General features: G+C 47.2%; 1 pseudogene; it reads right to left on the bottom strand.

Moving 5' to 3' along the window:
- Positions 1-15,725: 15,725 nt before the first annotated feature.
- Positions 15,726-17,700, bottom strand: LOC147121810 (uncharacterized; annotated as a pseudogene).
- Between the last annotated feature and the right edge of the window lie 348 nt (positions 17,701-18,048).

Below are 18,048 nucleotides of genomic sequence, written 5' to 3'. Positions count from 1 at the left end.
TCATTCACTATCACACCATACAGGTTTCAATCCCCCCCGCCCCGCTCTCGTGTATCATTCACTATCACACCATACAGGTTTCAATCCCCTGCCCCACTCTCGTGTATCATTCACTATCACACCATACAGGTTTCAATCCCCCCGCCCCCCACTCTCGTGTATCATTCACTATCACACCATACAGGTTTCAATCCCCCTGCCCCCCACTCTCGTGTATCATTCACTATCACACCATACAGGTTTCAATCCCCCGCCCCACTCTCGTGTATCATTCACTATCACACCATACAGGTTTCAATCCCCCCCCCCCCGCCCCCCACTCTCGTGTATCATTCACTATCACACCATACAGGTTTCAATCCCACCCGCCCCGCTCTCGTGTATCATTCACTATCACACCATACAGGTTTCAATCCCCCCCGCCCCGCTCTCGTGTATCATTCACTATCACACCATACAGGTTCCAATCCCCCGCCCCACTCTCGTGTATCATTCACTATCACACCATACAGGTTTCAATCCCCCCCGCCCCGCTCTCGTGTATCATTCACTATCACACCATACAGGTTTCAATACCCCCACCCCACTCTCGTATATCATTCACTATCACACCATACAAGTTTCAATCCCCCCACCCCACTCTCGTGTATCATTCACTATCACACCATACAGGTTTCAATCCCCCGCCCCACTCTCGTGTATCATTCACTATCACACCATACAGGTTTCAATCCCCCCGCCCCACTCTCGTGTTTCATTCACTATCACACCATACAGGTTTCAATCCCCCCGCCCCACTCTCGTTTATCATTGACTATCACAGCATACAGGTTTCAATCCCCCCGCCCCGCTCTCGTGTATCATTCATTATCACAGCATACAGGTTTCAATCCCCCCGCCCCGCTCTCGTGTATCATTCACTATCACAGCATACAGGTTTCAATCCCCCCGCCCCACTCTCGTGTATCATTCACTATCACACCATACAGGTTTCAATCCCCCCCGCCCCGCTCTCCTGTATCATTCACTATCACACCATACAGGTTTCAATCCCCCCCCCCGCCCCGCTCTCGTGTATCATTCACTATCACACCATACAGGTTTCAATCCCCCGCCCCGCTCTCATGTATCATTCACTATCACACCATACAGGTTTCAATCCCCCCCGCCCCGCTCTCGTGTATCATTCACTATCACACCATTCAGGTTTCAATCCACCGCCCCACTCTCGTGTATCATTCACTATCACACCATACAGGTTTCAATCCCCCCGCCCCCCACTCTCGTGTATCATTCACTATCACACCATACAGGTTTCAATCCCCCTGCCCCCCACTCTCGTGTATCATTCACTATCACACCATACAGGTTTCAATCCCCCGCCCCACTCTCGTGTATCATTCACTATCACACCATACAGGTTTCAATCCCCCCCCCCCGCCCCCCACTCTCGTGTATCATTCACTATCACACCATACAGGTTTCAATCCCCCCCACCCCACTCTCGTGTATCATTCACTATCACACCATACAGGTTTCAATCCCCCCCGCCCCGCTCTCGTGTATCATTCACTATCACACCATACAGGTTCCAATCCCCCGCCCCACTCTCGTGTATCATTCACTATCACACCATACAGGTTTCAATCCCCCCCGCCCCGCTCTCGTGTATCATTCACTATCACACCATACAGGTTTCAATACCCCCACCCCACTCTCGTATATCATTCACTATCACACCATACAAGTTTCAATCCCCCCACCCCACTCTCGTGTATCATTCACTATCACACCATACAGGTTTCAATCCCCCGCCCCACTCTCGTGTATCATTCACTATCACACCATACAGGTTTCAATCCCCCCGCCCCACTCTCGTGTTTCATTCACTATCACACCATACAGGTTTCAATCCCCCCGCCCCACTCTCGTTTATCATTCACTATCACAGCATACAGGTTTCAATCCCCCCGCCCCGCTCTCGTGTATCATTCATTATCACAGCATACAGGTTTCAATCCCCCCGCCCCGCTCTCGTGTATCATTCACTATCACAGCATACAGGTTTCAATCCCCCCGCCCCACTCTCGTGTATCATTCACTATCACACCATGCAGGTTTCAATCCCCCCCGCCCCGCTCTCCTGTATCATTCACTATCACACCATACAGGTTTCAATCCCCCCCCCCGCCCCGCTCTCGTGTATCATTCACTATCACACCATACAGGTTTCAATCCCCCGCCCCGCTCTCATGTATCATTCACTATCACACCATACAGGTTTCAATCCCCCCCGCCCCGCTCTCGTGTATCATTCACTATCACACCATACAGGTTTCAATCCCCCGCCCCACTCTCGTGTATCATTCACTATCACACCATATAGGTTTCAATCCCCCCCGCCCCGCTCTCGTGTATCATTCACTATCACACCATACAGGTTTCAATCCCCCCCGCCCCATTCTCGTGTATCATTCACTATCACACCATACCGGTTTCAATCCCCCCGCCCCGCTCTCGTGTATCATTCACTATCACAGCATACAGGTTTCAATCCCCCCCCGCCCCGCTCTCGTGGATCATTCACTATCACACCATACAGGTTTCAATCCCCCGCCCCGCTCTCGTGTATCATTCACTATCACACCATACAGGTTTCAATCCCCCGCCCCACTCTCGTGTATCATTCACTATCACACCATACAGGTTTCAATCCCCCCCGCCCCACTCTCGTGTATCATTCACTATCACACCATACAGGTTTCAATCCCCCCCCACTCTCGTGTATCATTCACTATCACACCATACAGGTTTCAATCCCCCCACCCCGCTCTCGTGTATCATTCACTATCACACCATACAGGTTTCAATCGCCCCCGCCCCACTCTCGTATATCATTCACTATCACACCATACAGGTTTCAATCCCCCCCGCCCCACTCTCGTGTTTCATTCACTATCACACCATACAGGTTTCAATCCCCCCGCCCCACTCTCGTTTATCATTCACTATCACAGCATACAGGTTTCAATCCCCCCGCCCCGCTCTCGTGTATCATTCATTATCACAGCATACAGGTTTCAATCCCCCCGCCCCGCTCTCGTGTATCATTCACTATCACAGCATACAGGTTTCAATCCCCCCGCCCCACTCTCGTGTATCATTCACTATCACACCATACAGGTTTCAATCCCCCCGCCCCACTCTCGTGTATCATTCACTATCACACCATACAGGTTTCAATCCCCCGCCCCGCTCTCATGTATCATTCACTATCACACCATACAGGTTTCAATCCCCCCCGCCCCGCTCTCGTGTATCATTCACTATCACACCATACAGGTTTCAATCCCCCCGCCCCACTCTCGTGTTTCATTCACTATCACACCATACAGGTTTCAATCCCCCCGCCCCACTCTCGTTTGTCATTCACTATCACAGCATACAGGTTTCAATCCCCCCGCCCCGCTCTCGTGTATCATTCACTATCACAGCATACAGGTTTCAACCCCCCCGCCCCGCTCTCGTGTATCATTCACTATCACAGCATACAGGTTTCAATCCCCCCGCCCCACTCTCGTGTATCATTCACTATCACACCATACAGGTTTCAATCCCCCCCGCCCCGCTCTCCTGTATCATTCACTATCACACCATACAGGTTTCAATCCCTCGCCCCGCTCTCATGTATCATTCACTATCACACCATACAGGTTTCAATCGCCCCCGCCCCACTCTCGTATATCATTCACTATCACACCATACAGGTTTCAATCCCCCCCGCCCCATTCTCGTGTATCATTCACTATCACACCATACCGGTTTCAATCCCCCCGCCCCGCTCTCGTGTATCATTCACTATCACAGCATACAGGTTTCAATCCCCCCCCCGCCCCGCTCTCGTGGATCATTCACTATCACACCATACAGGTTTCAATCCCCCGCCCCGCTCTCGTGTATCATTCACTATCACACCATACAGGTTTCAATCCCCCGCCCCACTCTCGTGTATCATTCACTATCACACCATACAGGTTTCAATCCCCCCCGCCCCACTCTCGTGTATCATTCACTATCACACCATACAGGTTTCAATCCCCCCCCCACTCTCGTGTATCATTCACTATCACACCATACAGGTTTCAATCCCCCCACCCCGCTCTCGTGTATCATTCACTATCACACCATACAGGTTTCAATCGCCCCCGCCCCACTCTCGTATATCATTCACTATCACACCATACAGGTTTCAATCCCCCCCGCCCCATTCTCGTGTATCATTTACTATCACACCATACAGGTTTCAATCCCCCGCCCCGCTCTCGTGTATCATTCACTATCACACCATACAGGTTTCAATCCCCCCCCGCCCCGCTCTCGTGTATCATCCACTATCACAGCATACAGGTTTCAATCCCCCGCCCCGCTCTCGTGTATCATTCACTATCACAGCATACAGGTTTCAATCCCCCCACCCCGCTCTCGTGTATCATTCACTATCACACCATACAGGTTTCAATCCCCCCGCCCCGCTCTCGTGTATCATTTACTATCACAGCATACAGGTTTCAATCCCCCGCCCCGCTCTCGTGTATCATTCACTATCACACCATACAGGTTTCAATCGCCCCAGCTCCACTCTCGTATATCATTCACTATCACAGCATACAGGTTTCAATCCCCCCCCCGCCCCGCTCTCGTGTATCATTCACTATCACACCATACAGGTTTCAATCCCCCCGCCCCACTCTCGTGTGTCATTCACTATCACACCATACAGGTTTCAATCCCCCCGCCCCACTCTCGTGTATCATTCACTATCACACCATACAGGTTTCAATCCCCCCCGCCCCACTCTCGTGTATCATTCACTATCACACCATACAGGTTTCAATCCACGCCATCAGGTAACATACGTCCGGCCACAAGAATCCCCGTCAAAGCTTCACAAGGAACAAAGGGGATTCCTGTTAACATTACAAGAAACACAAAACAGGAGGCTTTGGTTATTGAGAGGTTAAGTGAATAAGTACACAATAGTTGAACAAATTTTTCCATACTTTAGTTTCTTTGAATTTCAATTTCACCAACTGAATTTATAAATACATAAATCTAAACTGTCTCACGGCTTTCAGTGCGCTGAAAATAACAAACGTATATCCCTCTGATACATTCCCCAACAACGTCACAGTGAAAGCTTGCTTCTCTGAAACTCTCCCCATCATCTAAATTAGTGTTGCTATTTTCAGCCCTGACCTCATGCATTCATTTGCTGTTTCTGGTTACTTAAGAGTGACCTCTACTGGGGAGAACACAAAACACTTAACATCCATTTAATCTTGAGAATACTCCCAGGCTGCAAATTGTTAGGATGGACCCAATGTAACTAGAATCATTCACTACAACAGTGAGACTCTTAGATTGAAATGAAATATAACAGGTACAGTTGACTGCGGAAGTGAAATTTGTTCAGAAGGGGTATTCATGTTTCCCTCCCTGCTTTATGTAGTCTTTGACCCATTCCCGTACAAACTTTAAGGTTTCAAAACTACTTGTATAATGTCAAAGAGCAATTGATTCTTTTTTCTTGGCAAACGTAACCAGTTTGTGTAAATGTTGCAATGCAAATTTTTCGAAAGTGCTTGTCCTCCAAAGATGTCCTCCATGTATTCAATTTTTGAGCTGAACTACCGTCGACTCTCCATTCCAACACTGTCATGATGGGTTTAGATGTCTCTGATCACTGCTCTCCTCCACCCCCTCTCTCTGCAGATTTTATTTCAAAATGAAATCTCCCTAAATTAGATTAAGGGACAGAGGGGCAACTTGCTTTTACTGGAGCAAAGGAGTTTCTCTTGAAAAGGAGGGAGACTCTGTAACTGGGAAGTATTTGTCTGGGGGTGATTGTATCGTGTGACCTGTTAGATCCGTGTATCTTGATGTTGTGTCCTTCAATAATTAGACAAGAGACTGCAGGGAGCGATCAACAGGTGTTTACTGAATGAGGGTTACTCTAGAACTAACTGTAAAAATCACTACTCAGGGTTTATATACAGGTGTGGTCACTGCCGGTACTACAGTATACAAGAGCTGTAAAAAGTAATTCTCCCCTTAACGGTACATGCATTACAATTCCTCCCCTTTTAGATTAACAGTACCATAACACTCATTTAACAATTAAATATCAAACTAATTACAATTAACACTTTTAACATGCAACATTAGCTGAAAATAGTCTATTTATAAATTCAGTCTTTGGGGAGGCTTCCTGATCCTTTCTGGATAGCGCCTTTCCCGAGTGTCTTGCTCTTGGTGTGGAGGCGATTCTGGCCCCCTGTCGTCGGTTGGTTCGTCCGCTTCCGATGCTACTGTTTCTGGGGTAGATGCTACCTGTACGTTGGGTTCATCACCAGGTACGTATGGGCGAGACATGGGGTTGACTCGTTCCTGTGACTCTAGGATCTGGTCAGCATGGCGTCTCACAATGTTCTCCCCAACATCCACTGTGTACATTAGTGGCCCCTGCCGTGTGCATATCGTTCCTGGTTGCCATTTCTCTGTTCGGTAGTCGCGGGCCAAGACTGGTTGCCCTACATTGAAGCTCCTTGTCGGCTTCTCATTGATGTGCTGGAATTGCTTATTCTCAACATCTCTTCGTACATTTGGTCTGAGCAAATCCAGACGAGATCTCAACCTTCGGTTAAAGAACATCATGGCCGGGGCCTGGTTGGTAACTGCATGTGTCGCATTTCTGTAGGCTAACAGGAAATTGTCCATCTTATGCTGCAGTGGAATGTCGTCATCGCACATGGCCTTTACTGCTTTTTTAAAGGTTTGTACGAACCTCTCAGCCAATCCATTTGTGGCTGGATGATATGGGGTGGATGTGTAATGCCTCACCCCATTCCTTTTCATAAATCTTCGAAACTCTTCGGACACAAACTGTGGTCCGTCATCAGAGCAAATCTGCTCTGGCAAGCCGTTCCTGGCAAAAATGGTCTGTAGGACTGCAATAGTTTTCTCCGTGGTGCTGGAGGACATTTTGACCACCTCAGGCCATTTCGAGTGCGCATCCACGGCTATTAAAAACATTGAGTCCATGAATGGACCAGCAAAATCAATATGCACCCATTGCCATGGAGATGAGGGCCACTCCCATGGGTGTAGAGGGGCACGTGGTAGTGCATTTTGGACCTTCTGGCATCCTGAGCAGCTCTTTGTCAGGTCCTCGATTTGCTGATCGATCCCCGGCCACCACACATAAGCCCTAGCAAGGCTTTTCATTTTCACCCCTCCCAGATGACCTTCGTGAAGCACATTGAGCACTCTCTCCCTTAACTTGGGTGGAATTACCACTCGGGATCCACACATCAAGGTCCCCTGGCATACTGACAGCTGTTCTCTTCTGGATGAGAATGCTGGCAACAGTGAGTCGCCATGTGCTGGCCATCCCTTCACCATCAAATCATATACACGAGACAGTGTCGGGTCATTTCGGGTCTCCTTCTCTATACCAGCGTTAGCTCCTGGCAAGCATTCAATTATAGTCGAATGAAATATTTTGACAGGATCCACTGCTGGTGCTTCCTCCGCAGTAGGCAATGGCAGGCGTGATAGCCCATCAGCGTTTCCATGCTGTTTCGAGCCCTTGTACTCGATTTCATATTGGTGCGCCCCTAGAAAAAGGGACCATCTTTGTAGCCATTGCGCAGTCATCACCGGAACACCCTTCTTTGGATTAAAGATGGAGACAAGTGGTTGGTGGTCAGTCAGCAAGGTGAACTTTTGCCCGTGCAGATAGTGATTGAACTTTTTCACTCCCCACACTAGGCTGAGGGCCTCCCTGTCAATCTGGGCGTAGTTACGCTCGGCTGAGGTTATTGACCGAGACGCAAAGGCTACTGGCCTCTCCGAGCCGTCTGGGAATTTGTGCGACAGCACCGCTGCAATGCCATAGGGTGATGCATCACACGCCAACCGAATTGGTAGTGCTGGGTTGAAATGAGCCAACACCTCTTTTGATGTGATCAATGCTTTGCTCTTCTGGAAAGCTCGTTTACATTCGTCACTCCACTTCCATGGTACCCCCGTTTGCAGTAGGGTGTTCAGTGGGTGTAGTACGGTAGACAAATTTGGCAAGAACTTATGGTAGTAGTTCACCAGCCCGAGGAACAACCTCAGTTGTGACACATTTTCCGGTGCTGGAGCCTTGACTACTGCCTCAATCTTTTCAGGGGACTTATGTAGCCCCTCTTTATCAATAATGTGGCCACAATACGAGACCTGCTTCTGGAAAAACTCGCATTTGTGGCGATTAGCTCGGAGCCCATATTCCTTCAATCTAGTGAGCACCTGCTCCAGGTTGGCGAGGTGATCACTGTCATTTTCGCCCATGACCAGGATGTCGTCCAAATAACACTGGGTCCCTGGAATCCCTTGCAGGACTTGTTCCATTGCCCTTTGCCAAATAGCTGGAGCTGATGCTACCCTGAACACCAGCCGGTTGTATTGGTAGAGACCTTTATGAGTGTTGATCGTGAGGTACTGTTTCGAGGCTTCTTCTACCTCCATTTGCAGGTACGCCTGGGCCAGATCAATCTTAGTGAAGCGTTTCCCTCCAGATAGCGAGGCAAAAATATCTTCAAACCGCGGAAGCGGATATTGTACAGTGTGAAGGACTGGGTTCACTGTCACCTTAAAATCCCCACAGATGCGAACCTTCTTTGGTTCCCCAGGCGTATTACTCAACAACCTCTTCATTACAGGAACGATGGGTGTAGCCCACTCGCTCCAGTCCACTTTGGACAGTACTCCTGAATGTTCCAAACCTTCCAGCTCTGCTTCGACGGCTGGGCGGATCGCATAAGGTATCGGTCTGGCCTTAAAAAACTTTGGGCTTGCATTTTACTCTATTTTGATCGTCGCTGTTATGGCTTTTAGTGTTCCGAGTCCCTGCTGGAACACTTCTTGTGCGTCAGTTAGCATTTTTGACAGTCGTCCAGGTGTGACGTCGTCATCCTTTTTGGCATCTACAGTCAGTGCTTTTATGGAATGCCAATCTAGCTGTATCTTCCGGATCCATTCACATCCTAGTAGTGGTGGTCCTCCATCTGGCAATACATATAGGTCCATTTTTGGTGTTTCCTTGCCGTTATATATAATGTTCACCCTTATTTTTCCTTTGATGTAGACTTTTTGCCCCGTGTACGTCTTCAAGACAATCTTTGTATCTCTCAAGGGTATATGTGAGAATAGCCGTTTGTAGTCCCTTCGGTTTATGACTGTTAGGGCTGATCCTGTGTCCAATTCCATTTTCACTTGGCTTAAAATGGCGTCTCCCACGCTTTCCTTTCTTCTCCGCTGCGGCTTAAAATGGCGTCTCCCGTGCTTTCCTTTCTTCCCCGCTGATGCTGCTTGGCCCTTGAACACCGGCTGCGCTCTGCGCGTTTTCCTGCGCGCCTCTCTCCCCCGTTGACACTGCTCAGCCCTTGAACACCGGCTGTGTTCTGCTCTCTCTCGCCTCTCTCCCCCATTGACGCCGCTCGGTCCTGAACACCGGCTGCGCCCTGTGCGCTCTACCTGCTCTCTCTCTCCCGTTGACGCTGCTCGGCCTTTTTCTGTGCCGTCGGTCGGCTCTAGCCGCCGCTGTCCGGGAAGGGTCTGCGCAGTCCCTGTTGCCAGCCCATTTCACTGGACCACCGTGGCTGGAAAGCCAAGCCTGGCTCTTGACAGCCTCCCCTGCGATGCTCAAATCTCCGCTGAATGACTGGGGGGTTTCCCGTGGTCGACGCCCGTGCTTCTGGACTCGGCCTTCTTCCACTGTTCTCCAGGAGCGAATCCCTGGGAGGTGATGCAGAGTTGCAGGTAGGTTTGAATCTGCTCGTCGCCAATGTTAGATCCGTGTATCTTGATGTTGTGTCCTTCAATAATTAGACAAGAGACTGCAGGGAACGATCAACAGGTGTTTACTGAATGAGGGTTACTCTAGAACAAATCACTACTCAGGGTTTATATACAGGTGTGGTCACTGCCGGTACTACAGTATACAGGAGCTGTAAAAAGTAGTTCTCCCCTTAAAGGTACATACATTACATGACCCATTGATGGGAAGGAGCAGAAAAAGGAGCAAAGTCAATGGGGGCGGGGGGAGGGGGGGAAGGAACCGTGACACAAAAAATTAACTTTAAAAAGATAAACTTGCCTACAGCAGTGTTGTCCATTACATTCGCCACATGTAGCTAATTGAGAATCCAGATGTGGCTAGTTGCTTTTCTGACTCACTGGGCATGTGATCTCAATATTCATTCTCATGGCGTATGCACGTCTACTTTCACCTTTTTTGTATTTGTTGAAAAAATGGTAAGACGACTGTTTTTTGATCGTTGTGAGTGTTTTCCATCCTTGGTTATTGAATGATGATAGATGTTTGTTCAGTAAATATATAGTGGCCTGTATTGTGAGTGAGTGTCTGTGAGGCACTTTCTACTGAAATTAGTGCATGCGGCTAAAACGGTGTTGGCGTAGCCTCAACTGTGGCTAGTCAGCAATTTCTATTGGGCAACAGTGGCCTACACTAACAAGGGAAAGTATTGATCCAGAAGCTCTTGGCAATATTGTACAATCTTAATGATCTCTGAGTTCTTGGACAAGACACCAATAGGCAGCAGCCAGTATATTTGAGCAATAGATCAAAATTTATTAAGCCTACAGCGTAATATACTTAATATTAGGCGATAGTATTAATGAGTAGCTCGCAGCCCTCGGTCTCTGGAACCTCTCGGACAGAGATGACGTTGTCTTAAGTCTGTTCCTTTGTCCTCGCAGTACGTCTGTGTGAAGTTGTTCTTTGGGTATCGAGGTTTTAACCCTTTTCTTATCAAAAGTTGGTTTGGCCAGTGTCCATATATGGCCTTTAACAAAATCACCTTTTTTAATTGGTTCTAATGGTCAAAATACCATTGTCACTCAGACTAAGGTAGCATCCCGCCTTTCCAGTATATTTCCATCAACTTTGCCATGTTCAGTGTTATCTTGTTTATAGTTTTGTTAAGCAAATTCTAAGTTCTATACAGCATTATAATATGTTATTTAATGATTTAACCTTCACTCACAGTCTGTGGCTGTTATCAAAACTTAGTCAAAACTGCTTTTGACTGTGCAGCTACATTTTGAACAAATTTTCTAGTTACCCCGGAGTAATTATGGGTAATATTATTTGGTCAATGGCTACACTTGAAGTTATACATATATGATTCTCATCTACTAAATATCTCTAAATATCAGCCTTTCGTACAATATATCAAACACTAAAAGATTAGGATTGAAGCAGGTGTGTGCAAAGGACTTTTGCAACTCAAGCAAGATCAAATAACCAATAAAAAAAAATGGGGTAAATTTGGAAACCTTGTGAGAAAATCAAGAAGTGGTCTATAAAATGTCCATTGAGCCCAGAACCAGAACATCCTCCTCAGCCATCTCAGCCCACTTTAACACTCAGTCCTCAATGGATTTTTCCACAGAGCCCATGGAAAGGACCAGCTGGGGAATTTGTGTTGGAAATGCTAGAAGATACAGTAAAATCTTAAAAATTTTTATGCAATATTTTTGGATTGGTAAACAGGATTAATTAACTAAAAATAGATAATGCAGGCAAACTACTTTGGGGGATTTTTATAAAGTACTAACTAATTGTGTTTCCTCCACGCCCCCTCTCAGTCGCCTCCTGCTCCACAGCTGCATAATGGGCTTCCCTTTGCTTAAGCGGAAGAAAAATAACATTCAGTGAAGTACAAACCTGCCTAATGTTTATGGGGGCAATTTAGGATCTGTGGAGTAGGACTTGAACCCACAGCCTTCTGATTCAGAGACAAGAGTGCTACACACTGAGCCATGGCTAACACTGTATAAAAAGAATCTTACAGACATTTGGAGGTCATTCAGCCCCACTCGTGCCTGTGCCAGCTCTTTGAAAGAGCTATCCAATTTAGACCCACACCTCAGCTTTTTCCCCATAAATCTGCAAATTAGTCTTCTTGAAGTACATGTACCTGTTGGCTTTTGAAAGTTCCTATGGAATCTGATGCCACCACCCTTTCAGATACTGCGTTCCCGATCTTAACAAGCCCCTGTGTCAAGAAATTTCTCCTCGTTTCCCCTCTAGTTCTTTTGCCAATTATTTTAAATCTATGATCTCTGGTTACCGACCCACTTGCCAGAGGAAACAGTTTCTCCCTACTTGCTGAGGCTAGAGATCAAGCCGATTCTAACAAGCCCTTTGAGTTAGGAACATAGGAACAGGAACAGCACGGTGGCATAGTGGTTAGCACTGTTGCCTCACAGCGCCAGGGACCCGGGTTCGAATCCGGCCTCAGGCGACTGTCTGTGTGGAGTTTGCACATTCTCCCCGTGTTTGCGTGGGTTTCCTCCGGGTGCTCCGGTTTCCTCCCACAGTCCAAAGATGTGCGGGTTAGGTTGATTGGCTATGATAAATTGACCCTTAGTGTTAGGGGGATTAAATACGTGGGGTTACGGGGATCGGGTGGAATATGTGTCGGTGCAGGCTCGATGGGCCAAAATGGCCTCTATCTGCACTGTGGGGTTTCTGTGATTCTGTGAGGAGTAGGCCATTCAGCCCCTCGAGCCTGCTCTGCCATCCAATGAGATCCTGGCTAATCTGCGACCTAACTCCATATACCCGCCTTTGGCCCATATGCCTTAATACCTTTGGTTAACAGAAAACTATCAATCTCCAACTTAAAATTAACAATTGATCTAGCATCCATTGCCGTTTGCGGAAGAGAGTTCCAAACTTCTACCACCCTTTGTTTGTAGAAGTGTTTCCTAATTTCACTCCTGACAGGTCTGGCTCTAATTTTAGACAATGGCCCCTAGTCCTAGAATCCCCAACCAGCGGAAGTAGTTTCTCTCTATTTACCCTATCTGTTCCCCTTAATGTCTTGGGGACGATTTTCTGCCGTCGGAGGAGGCAGGTTTGAAGGCGGGAAAAGCAGGAAAATCAGATTCAATGAGGTCGAGTTCAGAACCCGCCTCCGCGGGATTTTGCCGGTGCCGGTTTTGGAGGTCAGGAAACGGTCCCGCCTCCAGCTGGCCATAGTGATACTTGTCATCATTAAATGCTCATTAAGGGCCTCTCTAAGCCTATTTTGAGAGGCCCTCGTGATTTTTCGACAATTTCATCATGTTCCACACACCTCGTGAACCACGGCAGGTAAACCTGGCGAGTTGACTTGTGGGTGGTCTCCTTACAGCTGCAGGTCTAACAAGACATCGTTTATTGCAGCAAGGATTACCTGCAGGTGCCAGACCTTGGCTTTAAAAGGTCTCTGAGCACTTTTAGAAGGCCTTCCGAAGTCGGAGGTGCTGCAACTTGAATCAATCAACTGTGGGACCTCCTTGGAAGACCCTCTCCCCGCTTGCAATGAGCGCTTCCCCAAAGGAGGCATCTGCAAGCAGCATGGGAACCATTTGTTTTCTTTCTGCATGGACCTCAGATGAGGAAGAGGAGGAGGAGGAGGAGGCTGAGGAGTAGGAGGAGGATCTGGAGGAGGAGGAGGAGCAGGAGGAGGAGGAGCAGCAGGAGATCAGAGCGCCGGTGTATCTACCAACGGCAGCGGCAGCAAGCGAGCACATGGCTGCCCGGGATGCAAGGGATGAATTTATCCTGGTCAGATTTGCAAAGGTTGCCCAAGTTGGCACATGTCTTTGGCTCCAGCCTAGACATCATTGACAATGGACATGACTCTCTGGCCTCCTTTCACTCAGGCCACCAACCTGACAATGCAAGTGTGACGGAGGCCGCAATGTGGAGCTGCCTAAGGTGAAAGAACAGATGCCATAACGGCAACATTTTGGCTTCAAATCATTTTAATGCTTTCCAACAGGAATGGCATTTCATCAATACACTTAAACATTCTCCCAATCTGCACACAGATCTGAAGGTTATATCCCTTGCCAGCTGTACACACAGAGATTTCTTTGGCAGGCCTCTTCCTCCCAGATGAGTGGAAGAGCATCTCCATGCTAGCTCTCACCTCCTCAAACAACTTTTGCAGTGCCTCATCCGAGAGCCTCAGGGAGGCGCTTGCCTTGGAATTGGACATAGTGGTTTCTCAAAATATGTTGCAGGAGGTGCAGGATATGCAGAAATGCTGTGGAATGAGCCAAGGGAGCAAGAAGCCATAAAATCAGACTGGAAAAGTGCTGTCAACAGAGGCAGGTTTCAATCCCAAAACACTAATTGACCAAGGGCATCCCACACCTCTGAAATCAAGTGGCCAATCATGGGAAAAACGCAAATGTTTGAGAACTATCAGTGGAGGCGGGTTTCAAACCCACCCAAACTGAAACCCGCCTCCATCTCGCCTCCTGTAAGAAAATTGCCCCCCTTAAAAACTTCGATCAGATCACCCCTTAACCTTCTAAATTCTAGGGAATACAACCCTAATTTGTGTAATCTCTCTTCGTAACTTAAACCTTGAAGTCCGGGTATCATTCTGGTAAACCTACACTGCACTCCCTCCAAGGCCAATATATCCTTCCTAAGATGTGATGCGCAGAACTGCTCACAGTACTCCAGGTGTGGTCTAACCAGGGTTTTGTATAGCTGCAGCACAACTTCTACCCCCTTGTATTCTAGTCCTCTAGATATAAAGGCCAGTATCCCATTAGCCTTTTAGATAGTTCTGAAAGATTTTTATCAATGCTCAAAATATGCAGGTTCCTGGTTAACTAATGCATGAAAAAAAATCTCTAAATTATGAAATGGAACTAGGGAAATCAGCAGGACCACAAGATTTGCAAAGTTAGATTCTGGGCCTACAACTAGTTCAACTCCATAGTGTAATTTTCAAGAGTCTGATACTGGAGTCAGTGGGATCGATTTTGAGTGGCATTTGACGTAAGAAAACTAGTCTAAGCGTTAAAAAAAGCTTTAATCAACTGTTTTACAACATGGAGGTCTAGTTGTGTCCTTCACTAGTTCCTGTTAAGAATGTCCTGCGCAAGCTGGGCCCGTGCCCGAGTATTTATACAGGCTGCTCAGTATTATTTCATAAGTCTTTCTTTCATGAATGCCTGATTCATGTCAGCATTCACCTGACATTACCAAAGCGGTAATGGCCTCAAAATGATGCGGTCAGCTCCACTTTAAAAGCGGCCTACTGCCGAGCGTCCAAAGCGTCCACCTGTTTCAAGCGATGGGCCCCTTTTAGTATTGAAATCGGGGCCTGTGATGTAAATAGGACCCCGATTATCATTTTAGTGTCGGTGGACCCCGAGGCGCGTCATAGATAAGTGTTGAATCATTTTTGTGGGCTACAGAGGTACAGACTGGCAGTCGCACCGGCCAGATTTTGAGACCTCGATCCAACGAGATGCCTGTTTGGAGCCCCACAGCTCGCCTGCCAGAGTTAAATGAGGCTGAGGCCTCAACATGGTGTGGGGTGTGTTGAGGTAAAAGAGAAGTCTTCCCTCCTCTCAAGCGGACCCCCTGAGATAAGGGGTCGACACTTGCCCTATAGCAACCATGAATTCACCAGACGGACACCTTGGATAAGTTTCACGATCTTTATTCAAGCATATGCAAGAGAAAAATCTCAGTCTCATCCCAGAGAAAGGATTCTTCCACCGAGTATCAAATACGTACAGTAATTATACCCTAACTTGAGGCGTGCACCCATCGTGCACACCCCTTCTACGATCATTGATTGGTCTACAGAATAGGCGAAGGGCTGTGTCCATTCGATGCCCCTTATCAGGGAGGTTGCTAAATGGTTCACAGAAACCCATCTTTACAGCATTCGCGGGCTACATTATCTGTTCCTTCTCTGGCCAGGAGGTGCTTACATCATGCTTTGAGAATCTGTATGTCCTGCCTTATCTTAAGCAGGGACAAAAGACCAGCTTATTAGCTTTACAGTTCCTGTTTTGCCTAGGTCCTACATTCCTAAGCAAGGGTAGGAGACAAAATTATCAGCCTTCTAGTTTCCACTAATTTTAATTCTAAGAAGTTATAGTTTCTTCTAACTTTTAATTCTAAGTCATTTTTGTCCCCTTACAATCCCCCCTCATGGCCCTTGGCTATAGGCCCAAGCCAGGCCATTTCCCTATTACTTTCTCTTGGGTGAGCCCCAGGTTTGTCCCTCCGTTTGGGTAGCTACTTCCCAAACTGCAGGATCCACCTGTTGACTTTCCCGTCGAGGTTATATAAGACAAGTCCTTTCTGCCAGACTTTTTAAATGTGCCTTATCCAGTTTTTTACTTATCGCTCTCGCTATGGCTTGTCTCTTATTCCTGCTACATTTTTGACAGGATAACAACAACAAGATCACCGATACAATGCCTTGTATGACAACCAATACATGTGATATTATTCTTATCCAGGGGTGTATTTGCACATTGAGTCCAGTATTCCAAAACTTAGTATACCAAGGCCAACTAGCCAACATTTCTTCAGTGTCCTTTTGTAGCTTATCTATTTCTTCCATCAAAATAACATACTTTAGTCTCTGCTTCTGAATGTCATGCTCCAGTTGGGTCTGTTCTTCGTTCAGTTCGGGTATCGGTTTTCCTTGTGACCTTATTGCCTTTGTATACCCTTCTCGGATAGTGTCCGTCACTGTCCCATTAATAATTTCTTCTTTTAGTTCAAGATATATGATATACCCGTTTACATGTGTCTCTTCTTGTGGGGTAAAGCAGAAGTCAGTATCCGTGATGGCACAGGAGGTGATCCCTCCCTTATTCGTAACTGTCATATTGGGTGCCTTGGTGCTCACACACCATTCTTCATTCCCTTGCGGGGCGGCAGTTGTTTCGGAATCCCGTGTCATTGGCGTGATACTCAATGTGCACCCTTCCGTTCAGCCATAATCACAGTCATCCTTGGTCGTTCTTGGTGGATCTCGGCATAAAACAACTTGGTTATTTCTATAACAATCATCTATGTTAATACCCCTCGTACTGTTGTTCTCTTTAATCACATGTCTGGACAAGTCATGGTAGCGCAAGCGAGTTTGATTCCTTATCTCCCCTATATTTGTTTGGTATAAGGGATCTCCTTTTGTTACATCATTCTGCGGTATTGCTAGTACAAATCCTATTATATTTAAATGTCCGGTTATGCATCTTACTTTTGGTATCCAAGCATGACTGTTCCTCCGTACCTCACACATATGCGTCATGTTTTTATCTAAGGCCCAATTGGTAAATAAATCATTCGGTATCCAATCCGGCACTTCTCCATGCTGGAGTTGCTCTAGGTTATGTTGTACTTCACTAAGTATCCATGCTCCGTACCCTGCGCAAACTATTTCCAACTGTAGTTGCCGGCTCATGTCTTCCCCTGCTTTGTTTATCAAACTTATAGTTCTGGCGTGGTCCCGCAACGTGTGGGCCACTTGTAGCAATTCTCCCTCCGTACCATCACCTAGCTGTGCTTGCAGTCTTTGGTTATCCCCTTCCCTACCCAACAATTCTTGTAAGATTCAGATTAGGGCATCAACCCGATTGTCTATGATATGCAGGTCTATAGTGTTCACCGTCGCAACCCCTGCCATTTCTAGTATCCCTCTTTTCTCTTGGTCCCCTTTTCTACCTGTCCTCCTTTTCACATTAAATGTCATGGTTCTTGATTCAGGGACTTCAAGTGCTCGTAGGGTCAAGTTATTATATAGGCTTATGGTTTCCTTTATTACCTATCCCCTTTCGCTCCTGATCACAGCTAACGTCGCTCGAGTTTCTGTAATACAGGTCTTGTTGGTCCCTTTGGCCGGCCTGCACAGCTTCTCCCGTGGCTCCCCCTATAAGGGATAAGATCCTGTAAAACATAATATTTCCCGGTCGTCACCGGTTAATTAGGGTCCATGCCTTTTCAACTGGGTACAGTGTTTCCATTTGCCGGTGCCCCTTATATCTACGCATGTGCAGGTGTCACTTACCATTATTACCTGATGGGGGCCGGTCCATTTTGGCGAGAAATCGGGTTTATCTTTACCATTACCTGACTGCCTACCTGGGGTATTTGGACTT

The sequence above is a fragment of the Somniosus microcephalus genome, chromosome 3 (genome assembly GCF_052327205.1).
Source record: "Somniosus microcephalus isolate GS21.2 chromosome 3, FLI_Smic_1.0, whole genome shotgun sequence".
Lineage (NCBI taxonomy): Eukaryota > Metazoa > Chordata > Chondrichthyes > Squaliformes > Somniosidae > Somniosus > Somniosus microcephalus.
This window is presented reverse-complemented; position numbering and strand designations above follow the sequence as displayed.